The sequence below is a fragment of the Canis lupus genome, chromosome 5 (genome assembly GCF_048164855.1).
Source record: "Canis lupus baileyi chromosome 5, mCanLup2.hap1, whole genome shotgun sequence".
NCBI classification, from domain to species: domain Eukaryota; kingdom Metazoa; phylum Chordata; class Mammalia; order Carnivora; family Canidae; genus Canis; species Canis lupus.
Window position 1 is genome coordinate 10,852,206 of NC_132842.1, and position 20,379 is coordinate 10,872,584.

General features: G+C 38.2%; 1 long non-coding RNA gene across 1 annotated transcript; it reads right to left on the bottom strand.

Moving 5' to 3' along the window:
* Positions 1-10,611: 10,611 nt before the first annotated feature.
* On the bottom strand, positions 10,612-20,376 carry LOC140632873 (uncharacterized). The gene is made up of 3 exons (XR_012030531.1): positions 20,228-20,376; positions 19,943-20,123; positions 10,612-10,781 (listed from the first exon to the last, which is right to left on the bottom strand). It is a non-coding gene; the product is annotated as an uncharacterized lncRNA (long non-coding RNA).
* Between the last annotated feature and the right edge of the window lie 3 nt (positions 20,377-20,379).

The following is a 20,379-nucleotide window of genomic DNA, read 5'->3' on the forward strand; positions in this document are numbered from 1 at the left end:
ACCCCTCCCAAACTAGAACCCCCTTAAGGATAAAGAGATCACATTTGTGATTGTAATATCTAGTAGAATACTTGGCATATAGTAGGCATTTAGCAAAATTCTCTTTAAAAAAATTGAATGAATTACTCACTTTTATGTTGTAGGGACTAGAAAACAAAAGGGTACATCCTTTGTAGTTGCTGAACTTCTCTTGAATAATTCTATTATGAACTGTTTTACCACGTAGTAAAATACCTTATAAAGTACCTGGCACACACAAAAAGCTTACTAATTCCTGGCTTTTTAAATTTCCTATATGCAGATATTTAGAAAGAAAAAGAATACACGACAGTGAGCAACTGTACCATCAGACATCATACTAAGACATCTTCAATAATTAAGTTTATTTTATTTTTTATTTTTTTAATAATAAATTTATTTTTTATTGGTGTTCAATTTGCCAACATACAGAAAACACCCAGTGCTCATCCTGTCAAGTGCCTCCCTCAGTGCCCATCACACACTCATCCCCATCCCCAGCCCTCCTCCCCTTCCACCACCCCTAGTTCCTTTCCCAGAGTTAGGAGTCTTCACATTCTGTCTCCCTTTCTGATATTTCCCACACACTTCCTCTCCCTTCCCTTATATTCCCTTTCACTATTATTTATATTCCCCAAATGAATGAGAACATAAAATGTTTGTCCTTCTCCGATTGACTTACTTCACTCAGCATAATACCCTCCAGTTCCATCCACGTTGAAGCAAATGGTGGGTATTTGTCATTTCTAATGGCTGAGGAATATTCCATTGTATACATAGACCACATCTTCTTTATCCACTCATCTTTCGATGGACACCGAGGCTTCTTCCACAGTTTGGCTATTGTAGACATTGCTGCTAGAAACATCGGGGTGCAGGTGTCCCTGCGTTTCATTGCATCTGTATCTTTGGGGTAAATCCCCAGCAGTGCAATTGCTGGGTCGTAGGGCAGGTCTATTTTTAACTCTTTGAGGAACCTCCACACAGTTTTCCAGAGTGGCTGCTCCAGTTCACATTCCCACCAACAGTATAAGAGGGTTCCCCATTCTCCGCATCCTCTCCAACATTTGTGGTTTCCTGCCTTGTTAATTTTCCCCATTCTCACTGGTGTGAGGTGGTATCTCATTGTGGTTTTGATTTGTATTTCCCTGATGGCAAGTGATGCAGAGCATTTTCTCATGTACATGTTGGCCATGTCTATGTCTTCCTATGTGAGATTCCTCTTCATGTCTTTTGCCCATTTCATGATTGGATTGTTTGTTTCTTTGGTGTTGAGTTTAATAAGTTCTTTATAGATCTTAGAAACTAGCCCTTTATCTGATATGTCATTTGCAAATATCTTCTCCCATTCTGTAGGTTGTCTTTGAGTTTTGTTGACTGTATCCTTTGCTGTGCAAAAGCTTCTTATCTTGATGAAGTCCCAATAGTTCATTTTGCTTTTGTTTCTTTTGCCTTCGTGGATGAATCTTGCAAGAAGTTACTGTGGCCGAGTTCAAAAAGGGTGTTGCCTGTGTTCTCCTCTAGGATTTTGATGGAATCTTGTCTCACATTTAGATCTTTCATCCATTTTGAGTTTATCTTTGTGTCTGGTGCAAGAGAGTGGTCTAGTTTCATTCTTCTGCATGTAGATGTCCAATTTTCCCAGCACCATCTATTGAAGAGACTGTCTTTCTTCCAATGGATAGTCTTTCCTCCTTTATCGAACATTAGTTGACCATAAAGTTCAGGGTCCACTTCTGGGTTCTCTATTCTGTTCCATTGATCTATGTGTCTGTTTTTGTGCCAGTACCACACTGTCTTGATGACCACAGCTTTGTAGTACAACCTGAAATCTGGCATTGTGATGCCCCCAGATACCGTTTCTTTTTTACAATTCCCCTGGCTGTTCGGGGTCTTTTCTGATTCCACACAAATCTTAAAATAATTTGTTCTAACTCTCTGAAGGAAGTCCATGGTATTTTGATAGGGATTGCATTAAACGTGTAAATTGCCCTGGGTAACATTGACATTTTCACAATATTAATTCTGCCAATCCATGAGCATGGAATATTTTTCCATCTCTTTGTGTCTTCCTCAATTTCTTTCAGAAGTGTTCTATAGTTTTTAGGGTATAGATCCTTTACCTCTTTAGTTAGGTTTATTCCTAGGTATCTTATGCTTTTGGGTGCAATTGTAAATGGGATTGACTCCTTAATTTCTCTTTCTTCTGTCTCATTGTTAGTGTATAGAAATGCCACTGACTTCTGGGCATTGATTTTGTATCCTGCCACACTGCCGAATTGCTGTACGAGTTCTAGCAATCTTGGGGTGGAGGCTTTTGGGTTTTCTATGTAGAGTATCATGTCATCGGCAAAGAGGGAGAGTTTGACTTCTTCTTTGCCAATCTGAATGCCTTTAATGTCTTTTTGTTGTCTGATTGCTGAGGCTAAGACTTCCAGTACTATGTTGAATAGCAGTGGTGAGAGTGGACATCCCTGTCTTGTTCCTGATCTTAGGAGAAAGGCTCCCAGTGCTTCCCCATTGAGAATGATATTTACTGTGGGCTTTTCGTAGATGGCTTTTAAGATGTCGAGGAATGTTCCCTCTATCCCTACACTCTGAAGAGTTTTGATCAGGAATGGATGCTGTATTTTGTCAAATGCTTTCTCTGCATCTAATGAGAGGATCATATGGTTCTTGGTTTTTCTCTTGTTGATATGATGAATCATATTGATTGTTTTATGCGTGTTGAACCAGCCTTGTGTCCCGGAGATAAATCCTACTTGGTCATGGTGAATAATTTTCTTAATGTATTGTTGGATCCTATTGGCTAGTATCTTGTTGAGAATTTTTGCATCCATGTTCATCAGGGATATTGGTCTGTTATTCTCCTTTTTGGTGGGGTGTCTGGTTTTGGAATTAAGGTGATGCTGGCCTCATAGAACGAATTTGGAATTACTCCATCTCTTTCTATCTTTCCAAACAGCTTTAGTAGAATAGGTATGGTTTCTTCTTTAAACGTTTGATAGAATTCCCCTGGGAAGCCATCTGGCCCTGGACTTTTGTGTCTTGGGAGGTTTTTGATGACTGCTTCAATTTCCTCCCTGGTTATTGGCCTGTTCAGGTTTTCTTTTCTTTTTTTTTTTAATTTTTATTTATTTGTGATAGTCTCACAGAGAGAGAGAGAGAGAGAGGCAGAGACACAGGCAGAGGGAGAAGCAGGCTCCATGCACCGGGAGCCCGATGTGGGATTCGATCCTGGGTCTCCAGGATCGTGCCCTGAGCCAAAGGCAGGCGCCAAACCGCTGCGCCACCCAGGGATCCCCCTGTTCAGGTTTTCTATTTCTTCCTGTTCCAGTTTTGGTAGTTTGTGGCTTTCCAGGAATGCACCCATTTCTTCTAGATTGCCTAATTTATTGGCGTATAGCTGTTCATAATATGTTTTTAAAATCTTTTGTATTTCCTTGGTGTTGGTAGTGATCTCTCCTTTCTCATTCATGATTTTATTAATTTGAGTCTTCTCTCTCTTCTTTTAATAGGGCTGGTAATGGTTTATCTAACTTATTCATTCTTTCAAAGAACCAACTCCTGGTTCTGTTGATCTGTTCCACAGTTCTGGTCTCGATTTCACTGAGTTCTGCTCGAATCTTTATTAACTCTCTTCTTCTGCTGGGTGTAGAATCTATTTGCTGTTTTTTCTCTAGCTCCTTTATGTGTAAGGTTAGCTTTTGTATTTGAGTTCTTTCCAGTTTTTGAATGGCTGCTTGTATTGCGATGTATTTCCCCCTTAGGACTGCTTTTGCTGCATCCCAAAGATTTTGAACGGTTGTATCTTCATTCTCATTGGTTTCCATGAATCTTTTTAATTCTTCCTTAATTTCCTGGTTGACCCTTTCATCTTTTAGCAGGATGGTCCTTAACCTCCACGTGTTTGAGGTCCTTCCAAACTTCTTGTTGTGATTTAGTTCTAATTTCAAGGCATTATGGTCTGAGAATATGCAGGGAATGATCCCAATCTTTTGGTATTGGTTCAGACACGAGTTGTGACCCAGTATGTGGTCTATTCTGGAGAAAGTTCCATGTGCACTTGAAAAGAATGTGTATTCAGTTGAGTTTGGATGTAAAGTTCTGTAGATATCTGTGAAATCCATCTGGTCCAGTGTATCATTTAAAGCTCTCGTTTCTTTGGAGATGTTGTGCTTAGAAGACCTGTTGAGTGTAGAAAGCTCTAGATTGAATTCACCAAGTATAAGTGTATTATTATCTAAGTATTTCTTCACTTGTTGATTAATTGATATATTTGACAGCTCCCACATTCGGGGCATATATATTGAAGATTGTTAAGTCCTCTTGTTGGATAGATTCTTTAAGTATTATATAGTGTCCCTCTTCATCTCACTACAGTCTTCGGGGTAAATTTTAGTTTATCTGATATAAGGATGGCTAACCCTGCTTTCTTTTGAGGACCATTTGAATGGTAAATTGTTCTCCAACCTTTTATTTTCAGGCTGTAGGTGTCCTTCTGTCTAAAATGAGTCTCAATGGTCCTGCTTTTTTATCCAGTCTGAAACCCTGCGCCTTTTGATGGAGTCATTAAGCCCGTTCACGTTCAGAGTTACTATTGAAAGATATGAGTTTAGTGTCATCATGGTATCTATTCAGTCCTTGTTTTTGTGGATTGTTCCACTGGACTTCTTCTTAAAGGGGAATTTTAAGAGTCCCCCTTAAAATTTCTTGCAGAGCTGGTTTGGAGGTCACATATTCTTTCAGTTCCTGCCTGTCTTGGAAGCTCTTTATCTCTCCTTCCATTTTGAATGAGAGCCTTGCTGGATAAAGTATTCTTGGTTGCATGTTGTTTTCATTTAGGACCCTGAATATATCCTGCCAGCCCTTTCTGGCCTGCCAGGTCTCTGTGGAGAGGTCTGCTGTTACCCTAATATTCCTCCCCATAAAAGTCAGGGATTTCTTGTCTCTTGCTGCTTTAAGGATCTTTTCTTTATCTCTGTAATTTGCAAGCTTAACTATTAAATGTCGAGGTGTTGAACGGTTTTTATTGATTTTAGGGGGGGGGGGGATCTCTCTATTTCCTGGATCTGAATGCCTGTTTCCCTTCCCAGATTAGGAACATTTTCAGCTAGGATTTGTTCAAATACATATTCTGGCCCTCTGGCCCTTTCGGCGCCCTGGGGACCCCCAATTAAACATAGGTTTTTCTCCTCAGGCTGTTATTTATTTCGCTTAATCTATCTTCATGGTCTTTTAATTGTTTGTCTCTTTTTTCCTCAGTTTCCCTCTTTGCCATCATCTTGTCTTCTATGTCACTCACTCGTTCTTCCACTTCGTTAATCCTCGTCGTTAGGACTTCTAGTTTGGATTGCATCTCATTTAATTGCTTTTTAATTTCTGCCTGATTAGATCTAAATTCTGCAGTCATGAAGTCTCTTGAGTCCTTTATGCTTTTTTCTAGAGCCACCAGTAGCTGTATAATAGTGCTTCTGAATTGGCTTTCTGACATTGAATTGTAATCCAGATTTTGTAACTCTATGGGAGAGAGGACTGTTTCTGATTCTTTCTTTTGAGGTGAGGTTTTCCTTCTAGTCATTTTGCTCAGTGCAGAGTGGCCAAAAACAAGTTGTATTGGGAAAAGGAGAAAAAGAGAGGAGAGAAAGAAGGAAAGAAAAGAGAAAAAGAAAAAAGAAAAAAGGAAGAAACAAAGAAAAAAGAGAAGAAAAAGAAAGAAAGGAAAAAAAAAGGGTGGGGGAAGCAAACAAATCAAAAAGAAAAAAAAAACAAAACATGAGGGAGTATCTTCTGATTCTGTATACTTTAAGTCCCTTGACTTCTCCTGGAACTTGTCCGTCTAGGGGGTCTTCTGGGGGAGGGGCCTGTTGTGCTGATTTTCAGGTGTTAGCACTTGGGAGAGCTGCTCTGCCCCTGCCTGGTGCAGGGCTCAGTGGGGGTTGTTTACCCCGTGAGGCCCCAGGAGGAACCACCACAGTGGTGGCGGCCAGCTCTGCAGCCCTGGAGTCAGCTCCCGCAGTAACCCCGGAGCTCTCCGTCTGCAGGGCCTGGAGGCTCCGGGGCGGGGCCGCTGATCTGCTCAGCTGGGGCAGGAGCGTCCTCGCTGTCCTGGGCCCTCCCGGCCTCTGCCTGTCACGGGGGGAGGCCGGATCCTGAGCTGTGTCCCCCGCGCCCTGTGCTCTCGGTCTGCGCTGTTGGATTCGCGCTCCAGCCCCGCAGCCCCCTCTGCGGAGCCGCCCCCGAGCCCCTCCGAGCTGCTCCGGGTCCTGCCGTGAGCGCTGCAGCCCTTAGGGAGCTCGGGGCGCTCTCCGGGGCACAGGTGTCTGTTAATGTCCCAGGGAGCCCGAGGGCATCTCCGCCCTCCTGGGTCCTGCTCTAACTCCCTGCGAGGCCTTTCCACCCGGGAAGGTTGGTGCAGCTCCTGCTTCTCCAGACGGAGCTTTCCTGTCCTGGGGACACTCGCCCCGGCCTTAGCCCGGCTCCTCGCCAATAATTAAGTTTAATAACTTAATTATTTTGCTTAAAGATATTTTAAGCAACCCAAAAGTTCCCTTTGGAAAGCTAATTCTCTATTTAAAAAATCCAGTAAGTACTTCAGAATTTAGAATGGCCAGGGAAGTTTTACTGCTCTAGTGAGTTTTCAGAAAAGTAACTGAAGAATTACTATACCAGATAATTATATATGAGCTGTTCCGAACAGCTCATATTTTTCTATAATGAATTTATATGGGGAATTTTTTTTCACCACTAACCATTAACCATTAAATGTCATCCTAAGTAAAATCATCTATTTACTGATCATTATATGATATAGACCTGATGCCCTTTAGGATGCTATATATCTAACTTAATGATAAAGACAAATTCTTATAATAAAGAAAAAACATAGACTTCACCAAAATTAAGGACTTTTGTGCTGCAAAGTATACCATTAAGAAGGTGAAAAAGCAAACAACAGAAAGGAAATATTGGCAAATGATATATCTAGTAAGGAAATTATATCTGAAATGTATAAAAGTAATACAACTTAATAATTAAAAAGACAAATAATTCAATTAAAATGGGCAAAGGATCTGAAGAGACTTTGCTCCAAGAAGACATAAAAATAGCTAATAAACACATGGAAAGATACTCAGCATTATTAGTCATTAAGAAAATACAAATCAAAACTGTGATAAGCTACCACTATACACTGAGTAGTTTGGCTACAATCGAAAAGACAGACAATAATAACAAGTGTCTGGATGTAGAGAAATTGAAATTCTCATACATTGTTGGTGGTTATGTAAAATGGAGCAGGATCTTTAGAAAACCAGTTTGGCAATTCTTCAAAATGTTAAACAGAGTTACCACATGACTCAACGATTCCACTTTTAAGTATATACCCAAGATAAATAAAAAACATATGACCACACAAAAAGTTATAAATACATAAGCAGTATTATTCATAATAAACAAAATTGAGAAAAACCCAAATGTCCATCAACCAATGAATGGATAAACAAAATATGGTATATGCATACTATGAAATTGTATTCAGCAATTAAAAGGAATAAAGTACCTATACATGGTATAAAATGGATGGACCTTGAAGACATGTTAAGTGAAAGGAGCAAGTCACAAAAGAAACACCTGTATGAAGCCATTTGTATGAAATGTCCAGAATAGACATACCTATAGGGAAAGAATGAGGAATGACTGCTACTATGTATAGAGTTTCTTTTGTGAGTGATGAAAATGTGCTAACTATGTGGCATACAACTCTAAATATACTATAAAACACTGAACTGTATACTTTAAATGCATCAATTATATAATTTGTGACTTGTATCCCAATAAAGTTAAGAAATTCAGTGTAGTATAAATGCAGGTAGTGTAGTTTTGAGAAAACCTCAAGTCATCTATGGAAAAGCTCAGGCCGGTTTTAATTTTTTATTCCATGAATAACAGCAATATTGTTTCCATAGTGCATTACTGGTTACCTATCACATACCTAGCTCTGCTCTAAGTTTTAGACAGTGGTTAATGAGAGAGAAGGTATAGTGTTTATCAAACTTGCATTCTTTTGATAGCAGGAGTAACAGATGATAAAAAGCTCAAAAATAATAATTTCAGATAGTTATAAATAATATGAAGAAAAGGGAATAGGACAATTGAACACAGTACAACTGGTAATGGGGACAGGAGGAATGGAGTTGGCCTCTCTGATATTTGAGCTGAGACACAGGGGCTGAGTCATAGGAAGAACTGAGGGACAGTGCTCCAGACAGAGGGAGTTATTATTATTATTAGTTATTATTATAGAGGCCCTGTGGTGAGACTCTGGCAGTATATCTGCAGCAGTAAGTGAGGGGAAGAAAGACCTAATGGGAGCTGGGATGGCATAAGACATTGCTGAAAGTTTGGGTTTTCTTTTCAAGAAAATGGGAAAACATTAAGGGATTTGACAGAGAGGAAAAAGATGAGAAATCTAAGTTTTGTTGGCCAATCTGCACCCAGGGGCCTCATCTACTTCTGGATCTGATTTAAATAATGAGATTCTGAACTTGATACTGAGTCTGATACTGTAATGGAATAAAACTTTTGAGAGAGACCGTGAGCATAATTTGCACATGACAAAAATGTAACTGTGACCAGAGGACAAACTATAATGATTGAAAAAGATGGCAACAATATTTTGAAGGTTCTTTCTTCTGAAGGAGCTGTTTGCCCTGTGTGATGGAAGTGACACGTGATGAGTTTTAGACTCTAGACTTTAAGTGGCCTTAATCCAATAAAGATACTGCCCAAATAGAACCATGCCAAAAGGATCCCTAGGGTGAAAGGTAGAGTGGAAAGAGGGGTCCCAGCATCCTATCCATCCCAGGTGAGTTGTGGCCTAGCCATCCTGCCCACTGAAGGCAGACACATAAGCCCAGACAAGACCTTCAGAAGAACCACCCAATCAACCACAGATTCATGAAAAATAATGAATTCCTGCTGTTTTAAGTCAGTAAATTTAGATTTGTTGATATAGTAATAGATGAGTGATATTTTCTCTCTCTAATGGCTTCAATCTCTTTCTCCCTCATCCTCACCTCTGTGTTTATAGTAATTTGTCCTAACTTCCAGCCCCTTAGCCCTTCTTAAGTTCATAAATTCATTTGTGAATTTACTGTTTATTCTACTTAAAGTGATTTTCCCTCACATATTCCTATACCTGCTTCTTCTTACCATTGATGGTCTTGGCCCCAATTGTCACCTCCCCAAAGAAGACAGCCCTGTCACAATACCTCCACCCCATGCCCAATTCACTTTCTGTGGCACTGTCCTTTTGTGTTCATAACAACACTACCTACAAGAACCTATTTCTTTTTTTCTTGCATTTTGTCCATCTCCCTCCATAGAAGCGTAAGGCTTAGGAGAAGAGAGACTTTGTAAGGTAAAATACTGTATTATCAGTACTCATATCATTTACTGACTTTTACTTATTAAATAAATGAGTGGCGGATGCACAAACGGATAAATAGAGATTTTTTTTTTTTTTTTTACAATTTCTGTGTCTAAAATTTTTAAAAAAGATTTTATTTATTCATTCATGAGAGACACAGAGAGAGAGGCAGAGACATAGGCAGAGGGAGAAGCAGGCTCCCTGTGGGGAACCCGATTTGGGACTCAATCCCAGGATCCTGGGATCATGACCTGAGCCAAAGGCAGACACTCAACCACTGAGCCACCCAGGCACCCCCAAGAAATTCTGAATAAAGTAAATGTTCAGTGATCCTCTATATGCTAGTTATTATGCTTGTCATTTTAAAGGTAATGAACCCGAAGTTCAGTAAGATTAAAAAATCGTCTATGATAGAAATTGGCAGAGTAAAATGTAAACCCAGGGGTGCCTGGGTAGCTCAGTCAGTTAAGCATCTGCCTTCAGCTCAGGTCATGATCCTGGAGTCCTGGGATAGAGCCTCATATCTGCTCAGTGGGGAGTCTGCTTCTCTCTTTCCCTCTGCCCTTCACGCCACTCATGCTCTTTCTCTCTCTCTCTTCTTATAAATAAATAAAATCTTTTTAAAAGCATAAACCCAGATCTTTCATGCATCAAAGACCATGTGCTACATTAAAGTGCTGTTCTATTTAAAGTAGAATGTGGGCCACCTGGGTGGATCAGTGGTTAAGCATCTGTCTGCCTGTTTGCACCCACAGACCAAAAGAAAAATATTTGTAATTGCATTCAAAATGTGTAAGCTATTCTTATACTCAATAATAAAAGACCCACTTCCCAATAAGAAAATGGTCAAAGATAGGAAATAAGCACGTGAAAATATAGTTTAACATCATTAGTCTTCAGGGAAATGAGACACCGTTATTCATTCATTTTAGCATGGCTAAAATAAAAAATACCAACAGTACCAAGTGTTGGCAATGCTGTGTAAAAATTACAACTTTACTACATTGTTGCTGGGAAATGTAAAATGGTACAATCACTTTGGAGACTAGTTTGGCAATTTTTGAAAAATGAAATGATCACTTATTGTATGATTTACCGATATTCTTAGACATGAACCTGTGTTAGTTTATCAGGGCCTCCATAATGAATTACCACAAACTGCGTGGCTTTAAATAATAATAATTTATTCTCTTACAATTCTGAAATCCAGAAGTTCAAAATCTAGGTGTTTGTAAGGGAAGGGTCCAGGAGGGGATACTTCCATGCTTCTTCCAGTGTCTGGTGCCTCCAATTTCTTCTTCTGTCTTCACATGGCCTTCTTTTTGCCTGTTGTCTGTTTTTGAAGGACACAATTATCAGATTTAAGACCCACATTGTAATCCAAGATGATATTACTTCAAGATCTTTAACTGAATTAGGTCTGCAAATGCTTTTTTCCCCAATAAGGTCATATTCATAGTTCTGAGTAGACATATGTTTTGAAGAGTTACCATTCAATCCACTACACTACCTAACAGAAATGAAGATGTACATCTCTACAAAGATTTATATGCAGCATCATTTATAATATCTTCAAATGGAAAAAAAAACCACATATGTTCATTTGCAAATGAACAAATCAACAATGGGGTACATCCATACAGTGAACTCATATTAAGAAAGAATTAACTGGGGCACCTGGGTGGCTCAGCTGGTTAAACCTTCAGCTCAGGTCATGATCTCAGGGTCCTGGTATCAAGCCCTGTGTCCAGCTCTCTGCTCAGGTGGGGAGTCAGCTTCTTCCTCTCCCTGTGCCCCTCCTCCCTGCTCATGCTTGCTCTCTCTCTCTCTCTCTCTCGCAAATAAATAAATGAAATCTTAAAAAAAAAAATGAACTGTGGATACACACAAAACCATAGATGAAATCTTGAAACACGCTAAATGACAAAAGACAAATAGTACCTCTGCATATTATATGGTTCTATGTATATAAAATTTCTAGAAAAGCTAAAACTATAGGGATAGAAACATATCAGTGGTTTTCTTGGGGCTAGTGGTGGAAGCAGAGATTGACTGCAAATGGTGCAAAATACTCATTGGTGTGATGAAGTGTTGCAAAATTGTATTGTGCTCATAGCCACACCACTCATAAATTTACTAAAACTCATTGAACTGTTCACTGACAAGGAGTTAATTTTATGACTTGTAAGTTATAAAACTGTTTAACTTTTAAATTTCATATTAAAATAAACTGAAAAGAGGTTCTTTGCTAACACACCAGTACCCATTCTCTGTTATAGCCCTGGCCCCTGGTCCTGGGATAGCATAAAACAAGAAAGATGGGATCCCTGGGTGGCGCAGTGGTTTAGCGCCTGCCTTTGGCCCAGGGCGCGATCCTGGAGACCTGGGATCGAATCCCACGTCGGGCTCCCGAGGTGCATGGAGCCTCCTTCTCCCTCTGCCTATGTCTCTGCCTCTCTGTCTCTCTCTGTGTGACTATCATAAATAAATAAAAATTAAAAAAAAAAACAAGAAAGATATTTGGCTGCGTCTTGGGAGAGTTGATGGTGCACGTATGTATTTCACCCCATGACGGTCCCTAGTATGCACTTTCACATACGAGGTTATTATTTTCACAACCCGTTAGTCAATCTTGTCAGTATTTGGTCATATTTGCTTCCTGTCTTTGTTCCTCAAGTTGATATTCACAATCATTACATGAATAATATGTAATTATATCATTTTTCTTAACATACAACGTATTACAACCAAATAAAGCTCTTCTAGGGGTGCCTCAGTTGGTTAAGCATCCAACTCTTGGACTCTTGATTTCAGCTCAGGTCCTAATCTCAGGATCATGAGATCAAGACCCACATCAGGGTCTGTGTTGGGCATGGAACCTGACTAAGATTCTGTCTTCCTTGGGGCGCCTGGGTGGCTCAGTCAGTTAAGCATCTGCTTTCAGCTCAGATCATGATCTCAGGGTCCTGAGATAGAGCCCCCCAATGTGGAAGCCTACTTCTCCCTATCCCTCTTCCAGCCACTCCCCCCACTTGTGCTCTCTTTCTCTCTCTGTCAAATAAATAAATAATTATCTTTTTTTTTTAAATTACCTCTCTCTGCCTCTCCCCCACTGCTCATGTTCTTCCTCTCTATCTCCAAAACAAACCAAAAAGCCCTTCTTGACTCTAAACCTGGTCCTGATTTATTCTCCTGTTCTTTGTAATCATGAGTCTAGAGTTATAATTTGTTTTATATATATATATGTGCATTTATATATAAATATAAGTATTTTATATAAAATATTTATTCATATTATATTAAACACAGCAAATATAAATATACAAATTATATCAAATATAAATGCACATTTATATAAATACATATATTAAATATTAAATATTAGATGAAAACAATTAATAATTAATATATGGTATATAATATGAATATATTTATATAAATATAAAGTCTACTCTCCATATTTTTACATTCACATTTAGTAAACTGTAGACATTTTCTTTTGAGTATGTTTGTACTTTTAATAAATGTCATCACAGCTGATTATCCCTTTCTTCAACCTCTTATTTTTTTTCCCACAAAAGCTTAAGGTTTAGTGCTCTATTCAAGATAGCACATAATTATTTCAAAGTGAAACATATATAGTTTATCCTTTTAATGACTGCTATTCCATTATATGAAAGTGTTATGTTCTCCTTTATTCATCCCATTAGCGACCAACACGTAGGTGGTCCTAACATTTTGCTGCTACAAACAAAGTGGTGAAGGACAACATCTTGCGCTTGGCACCAATGTGTCCAACAAACATCAAGAAGTGAAATTACTGGATGAAAGTGTATGTCTACTTTCAGTTTTTCTGTGTCAGGTCACATTGTTCTCCACAGTCTCCGTTAGGCTGGGAAGCTAAGCTGATCAGATCCAAAAACAAGAATCCATCCCAATCGTTCCCAGTCTGTGGTTCACACTTCTCCATGTGGTAAATAGGAAATGTGGACTCTTGGGCATGTGGGTGGCTCAGTGGTTGAACATCTGCCTTTGGCTTAAGTGGTGATCTCAGGGTCCTGGGATCAAGTCCCATATGGACTCCTCGTGGGAAGCCTGCTTCTCCCTCTGCCTCTCTCTGTCTCTCATGAATAAATAAACAAAATCTTAAGAAAAGTGGACTCTTGACCACTTGCATTTCTGCTCCCACTGCATCTAGCTAGCAGAATGGGAACCTGGGAGTGCAGGAGGCACACCTGCTTCATAAAGTTTTTGTTTTTCAAGTGGGTATTTCTTGATTTCGGCTGTGAGAACTATTCTCAAGGCCACAGTCAGCTGATAGAAAGGCAGGAAAATGCCATCGGAGGCTAGTGTGCCAACCACCTTCCAGCTAAAACCATGTGTTCTGGGGCGTGAGGCACTTAGCTAACAGCTAGCCACATCTATCACAGTTTTGTACCAACTCTGAGTCCCATCGACATCCTCCCCAATACCTGGTGTTAGCAAAATATATTTGCCAATCCTATAGTAAAACAGTACATCTCATGAGAGTTTTCCTTTGTATTTAACTGATTTTTACTGAGTTAAGAAACAAATATTTATATTTTTCCTCAAATATAGAAAAAGAAAGGGAACAGGTAAAGATGATATTAAGATCTAAATGTTGGAGTCTCCCCTGAAATTCATAGGTTAAAACCCAATCTCCAGTGTCATATTTTGAAGTGAGGTCTTTGGGAGGTGAATAGATCATGAGGGTGGAGCCGTCAAGATTAAATCATTGCCTTTATAAAAGAAGTTAGAGAGCTAGCTAGCAATCTTTCTGCCATGGGCCATGAGCAGATAAAGGTGTCCACATCAAAGGACATTGGTTGTTTAGTGAAACTATGACAGAAGGTCTGTGTCCTATAGACTCAGGATCATGATGACATTCTATTTTTTTCTATGTCATAGTAGCAAGAAAGCTCCTCAGGTATGTGAAAGCCTGGAGGTAAAACGGCTGCCGTCAACTATGCTGGAGTTCAAGGTTGCTACTGCCTTTTGAACCATGAAATGTTTTGGGTCCCAAAAATGGAGGGCAAACTGGATACCACAATTTTACTTGAGATTCAATATATGTCATCCACAGTTGCATTTGAAGAAAAAAAAATCCATCTTGACATACAAAAAAGACTTCACCATAAATAATAATCAAGCAACAATCAGGCCTTTAAAAAGAGATTTTAAGTGCCAAAAACTAATTCTACCCTAAATCATAGCAACAAATGCCCAAGGAAGCTTCCAAAAACAAAAGAGTAACTACAGTATTTCTTGGCATTCAGAAGCAACCTAATTTGTCTCTGTGGTGTTATACTCATTCACGGGGGTATATTTGACTGCTTAAATACTATGTCGTTTGCCAGTATCTATAAATAGCTATTCATTATTGTGTTTTCAGATCACTATCTACAATTCTGCATCATTTCCCCTCTTTATTTCCCCATATGTCAGGTAGCAGAAAAATAACGTTCCTTTAAGGTTCCCAAAGATGTCAGGAATCATTACAACCTGGAACTGGGATTCTGTTGTTTTACTTTTGCAGCATATAACACATCAAATATTAATTCATGATAATGATTCTCTGAGAAACTTTAATTAAATTAGATTGGCCCATCTCCTAGACTGCTAATTACTATAATATCAACTATAGTTGAATATGAATACTGTGTATGCCAAAATAGACAAATAAATTTTGGGAATATAGACCATAACCCTGTAATTTTGAGTTCCTGATGGCTATGAAAGCAATGTGAGATTGAATCCCTCTGAACTTTTTATCTTGGGTTTGCTGTTTCTGTTTTTATATTTATAAGTCATAGTCCTATTGCAAGACACTTAAGTTCTATTGATAATTTTACTTCCTGCTTTGTTTCTTGCCCTACAGTTTCTTAATTTTTTTTAAAGGATAGGCTTTGCTTCTCTCTCTCTGTGTGTGTATATGTATTTTTATGTGACTTTTGTTTCAGAAGTAGTTTTACTCTCCTTTTTTGAAAACAATGCACTCTATTTTTCAGTTTTCGGTTTACAGAAAAATGAGTGGAAATTAGAAAATTCCCGTATGCCTCCTTCCAGCTGCCAGATTGTCTTCCAAAATGGCTATACCATTTTGCATTCCTACCAGCAATGAATGGGAGTTCCTGTTCTCATCAGTATTTGGTTCTGTTAGTGTTTTAAATTTTGACCATTCTAATGGGTGTATGATGATATCTCAATGCTGTTTTAATTCACAATTCCCTAATAATGTATTATGTTGAGCAAAGTCTCATATGCTTATTTGCAACTTTATATCTTTGGTAAACTGTCTGTCTGCTCAGCACTTTAGCTCATTTTAAATTTTTTTTTTTTTGGTTATGTTTTCCTATTGTTGACTTTCAAGAGCTCTTTGCATATTTTGGATACAAGGTCTTCATTGGATATGTGCTTTGCAAATATTTTCTCCAAGTCTGTGGTGTGTCTTCTCATTCTCTTAACAGTATCTTTCATGGGGCAGGAGTGTTCAATCCTAATGAAGTTCTACTTATCAATTTTTTCTCTCATAGATCTTACTTTTGGTATTTTATCTAAAAAGTCATCACTAAACTCAAGGTCAACTAGGTTTTCTCATATGCTTTCTTACAGTTTTATAGTTTTTTTTATGTATAAGTCTATGATCCATTTTGAGTTAATTTTTATGAAGGGCATAAAGTATGCATCTAGATACACTTTTTTGCTTGTGGATTTCTAGTTATTCCCACACCATTTGTCGAAAAGCCTATCCTTTTTTCTTTGAATTGCCTTTGCTCCTTTGTCAAAGCCCAGTTGTCTATATTTGTGTGAGTCTATTTCTGGGCACTATCTGTTCCATTGATCTATTTGTCTCTTCTTTTGTCAATAACTCAATGTCTTGATTCCTGTAGCTGTATAGTGAGTCTTGACTTTAGGTAGTGTCGGTCTTATAATTTCGTTTTCTTCTTAATGTGTTGGCTACTCTAAGTCTTTTACCTTACATATAAACTGTAGAATCAGTTTGTTGCTATCCACAAAATAACTTGCTGTTTTTTTATTTGGTCACCTTTTTATTTTCTAGTTCTTGTGGTTCAAATTTCCTCTTCCTTTCACTCTTACTGTCATGATAAGTCCCCAACTTTTTTCTCTTACTTTTGTTGCTTCATTGAAACAGAAAATTAGCATACACACCATTTACAAAGATATTTACAACTCATTTGGGAGAGACTTGAGCCTTTCAGAGTTCTACAAGTGAGTTTGAAAGCTACCCATACCTTGCTCAAACAGACCATGAACTCTTTTCAGTCTTACCCTTCATTCTCTATCAGTGATTCATTTATTCCAAATATCTAAGGAATATGTAAACTTGACAGGAGTCAAAAGTAGTTGCTTATCAATGTGAGAAAATATTGACGCTTTTCCTTTATGTTGTTATCTTATCAAACTTTCTGTTGACAACTCTCACATGCAGAGATAGCTCTTTGCCTATTGTCTATGTCACTATATGGAACATGATCATTGGCCTCCATAAACATTGCTAAATGAAGAAATTTGGAGTCCCCCAGGCACAGTTGAAACTGCAGGACATCTTTTTCAAAGAGTGTCCTGCTTTCTGTGTAATCACATACAAGTGGTGCAGTAATCAGTAAATATTCACCAGGAAGGTATTTTCATTTGAAAATATGGGGCTTGTATTGAACCCAATGTCAGGGGCACATTCACAACATAGCATGAAGCAGCCTTCACAAATTTTATCATCTTGTATGTGTGATGGCAAAAATAAAAAACGTCCTTTAAAAATAAAACTCTTAAGTCAATACCTGTACAACTACTTTTCGTGTGTGTGTGTGTGTGTGTGTGTGTGTGTCCATGCAAGCACACGCACAGGCATGCAGGCACATGTGGGTAGACTTTGCTTAGCATCTAGCTCCCAAAGGCAGAGAACTTACACTTCCTGTTCACCATACATGAATGAATGAATGAATGAACAGCTCATGTATGAATGAACAATTGCATGAAGAGCTCTATACACTTTGTACTTTAATACTAGTAATCAGGGTCTTGTTGGGAAAATATTGATTTTCTCTCTTATTCTGTGAATCTCTTGAAGGTGAAGATTGTGTTGTCCAAGACTGTATGCCTACAGTTTCTAGTACAGTGCCTGGAACATAGCACTCAATGAATCTTTTTAAAATTAATAAATAAGTGAACTAGAGGGTGGCCTCAAAGGGAAATTCATTTATCTCTGACTGCCTAAAACTAATTAGTAGATAAAAATTGAAAGCCTTTAAGAGGACAGAAACAAGGATATGTTCCTAGAGAGTCACATGCCTCTGTGTGTGTGTATATGGTGTGTGTGTGTGTGTGTGTGTGTGCACGCATGCACACCACACACATAGCTGGCTTCATCTACCCTTCATGTGGATGAAATGTTGGAAAAACCTTCTACTATATTTTATATTGTATGAAACTGAAGTAAAAGAAGAAGACGCTGAGATATTTGGGGTATAGGAGAGGCCAGTGAAGGAAGAAAGGAGAGGATAAAAGAAAGAGAATGGAATCAATGAGAAGATACCTTTATTAAATTAAGATACGAATATTGAAATCATACCACAGCAAAGTCATTTTTAGGATGTTTTCTTTAAAACAGATGTGATTCTAGAAAAGGGCCAAAGAATAGGAAGCCCAGAGGAGTCAGGAGTCCTTGCCCAGTTAACCTAAACAAACCCAAATCAGGTAGGCCTGTTTGCCACTTGGTCAGTGGCACTGAGGGGAAAGAGTGGTGACAGCTGATAATGCCACCTGGTTGAAACGATTAAACAATTCTTTCAAGGTGACTATTTAATACAGAGTCCTCTGTAAATATTCCCAGTGCTTTGTTGAATTTCATTATAGAGCTTTGCAAACTCTTTTAACCTTAGTAAAATTACTATTAGTTAAACAAATCCTTTTCCTCACAATAGTTCTAGCTTTAAGCAGCATCCTAAATTTCCACTAAATGGAATCTGGGCATCACAAAGGAAATCTTTTCCTGAGTTAAACCATCAGCCAAGGCCAAAACAACCAAAAAGAAGTTCTGTGAACATTGGAGAAATATATCTTAAAGCATAGAGCGTGACGTTGCCTATAACCTGTTATCTAATATGACTATTGCTTCAATTTTTACAGTGGAAGTCACCCTTTAAAGATTCATTGTGTTAAGGGCATTTCCTTTGTACATCATTGCCAAATCTAATTAGAAGTAAGTGTCTCCTGGGGAATCTAAGCCGTGTGTCATTGTGTGTGTTTGTGACCAGGTCATTCTCTCTTTGGGATTAATTCCATCATGCCTACTACTATTTTAATCCTTTCTATTATTGTCCAAATTATAATTTTTCTCTTATCATTCCTCTACCTATTATATTATTAGCAGTATCATTGTGTTGAGACAGCAGTTTCTCAAGCCACAGAGACCATTTATGTTAACTTTAAAAATCTAGCTCTAGAGAATGTTGGGAAATTTTTCCATTATTTAAAAATTTCTTTGCTACTGAATATTATTTGTCACTATCATTCATTGAATCCATTCACCTATATTGTTCAGTATGAATGGAACAAATACCATGTTATTTGCCTTACAAATTAATATACCAACTCAATAAAATAAAAATAACGATACTATGGAAATGTACAAATTAATGTTTTTTCTATTTATAGAAGCACTTTGAATACAATTAGATAGCTTAATATCTACAGTTATACATTTGCTTCCAATTTTGAATAGATTTTGTAAAACTCAGTATTACATGTATGCATAACTATTGTAACTTTGTTTATCAATTTCTATCTTTCTGGAGTCTATTTACTAAGTACAGAATTTTAGAATTTTAATGTGAAAGAAATAATATCCAGGGGCACCTGGGTGGCTCAGTTGGTTAAGCATCTGTCTTTGGCTTAGGTCATGATCTTGGGGTCCTGGGATCGAGCTCCTTGGTGAGTTTCCTGTTCAACTGGGAGTCTGCTTCTCTTTCTCCCTCTGCCCTTCCCCTCTCCCCCACTCATGCTCTCTCTCTCTCTCTCTCTCAAATGGATAAATAAAATCTTAAAAAAATCATATCTGTAGAATTTTGGAAGGTATGAGGTTTCTTTCAATATTTAATCCACTTGAATCTTTGCTTGTTATACCTGCTGATGCCCGTCTACATTTCTTTAATCCTCAATTACCTGTTTCTTATATATATCCTGTGTATTTTCTACCTAAAACTAATTTAACTACAAAGTCGATGAATTTGAATCTTGTCTTGAGAAATCTATAATTACCTTTGTATAGCAACTTGCTTAATTTATTAAACGTTTCATATTTTCAATTCACTTTGTTAATACAATCTCTTATATATTATGGTCTGTGTAATTATCTTTGCCTCTCAAGAGCTTATCTGGGCCCTTCTATAGACTATGACACTGTCCCTAACCAGTGAAACAGCATTTCACAAGCTTTTGCAACTAGAAACTTACCTGTGAATAACCGCAATGCTTGAGAGAAATCTTTGCCACAGTAGATATATTTCATTTCAAAGTCCTGGCAGCTCAACACTCCACAGAAAAAGTGATGAAACTCTTTGGCTGTAGAAACCCAAGGCAAATCTCTTGACCTTTTAAAAGTGTAGTCACTATCGTTCTATTTCATGAGAAGTTTCTGAAAGTAGAAAACAACTTTTGTTCTCTATAGGAAAAGTTTATTGAAGCCAGAAGTGAATTTTGTTGACTCCAAGGCATTTCTCTACATTCGGGCGATCTTACTTGGTTTGGATGTGGCCCTTCAAAGGTGTGGTCTGATTTTGTGAATTCGAGATAAGGACTACATGCTGAATGATCCAGGCCGACTCACCCACAAGCAGTTCCTGAGTAGAAATATGGCAACTTTCAGAACATAAGAGTGTAGAATTTCAATG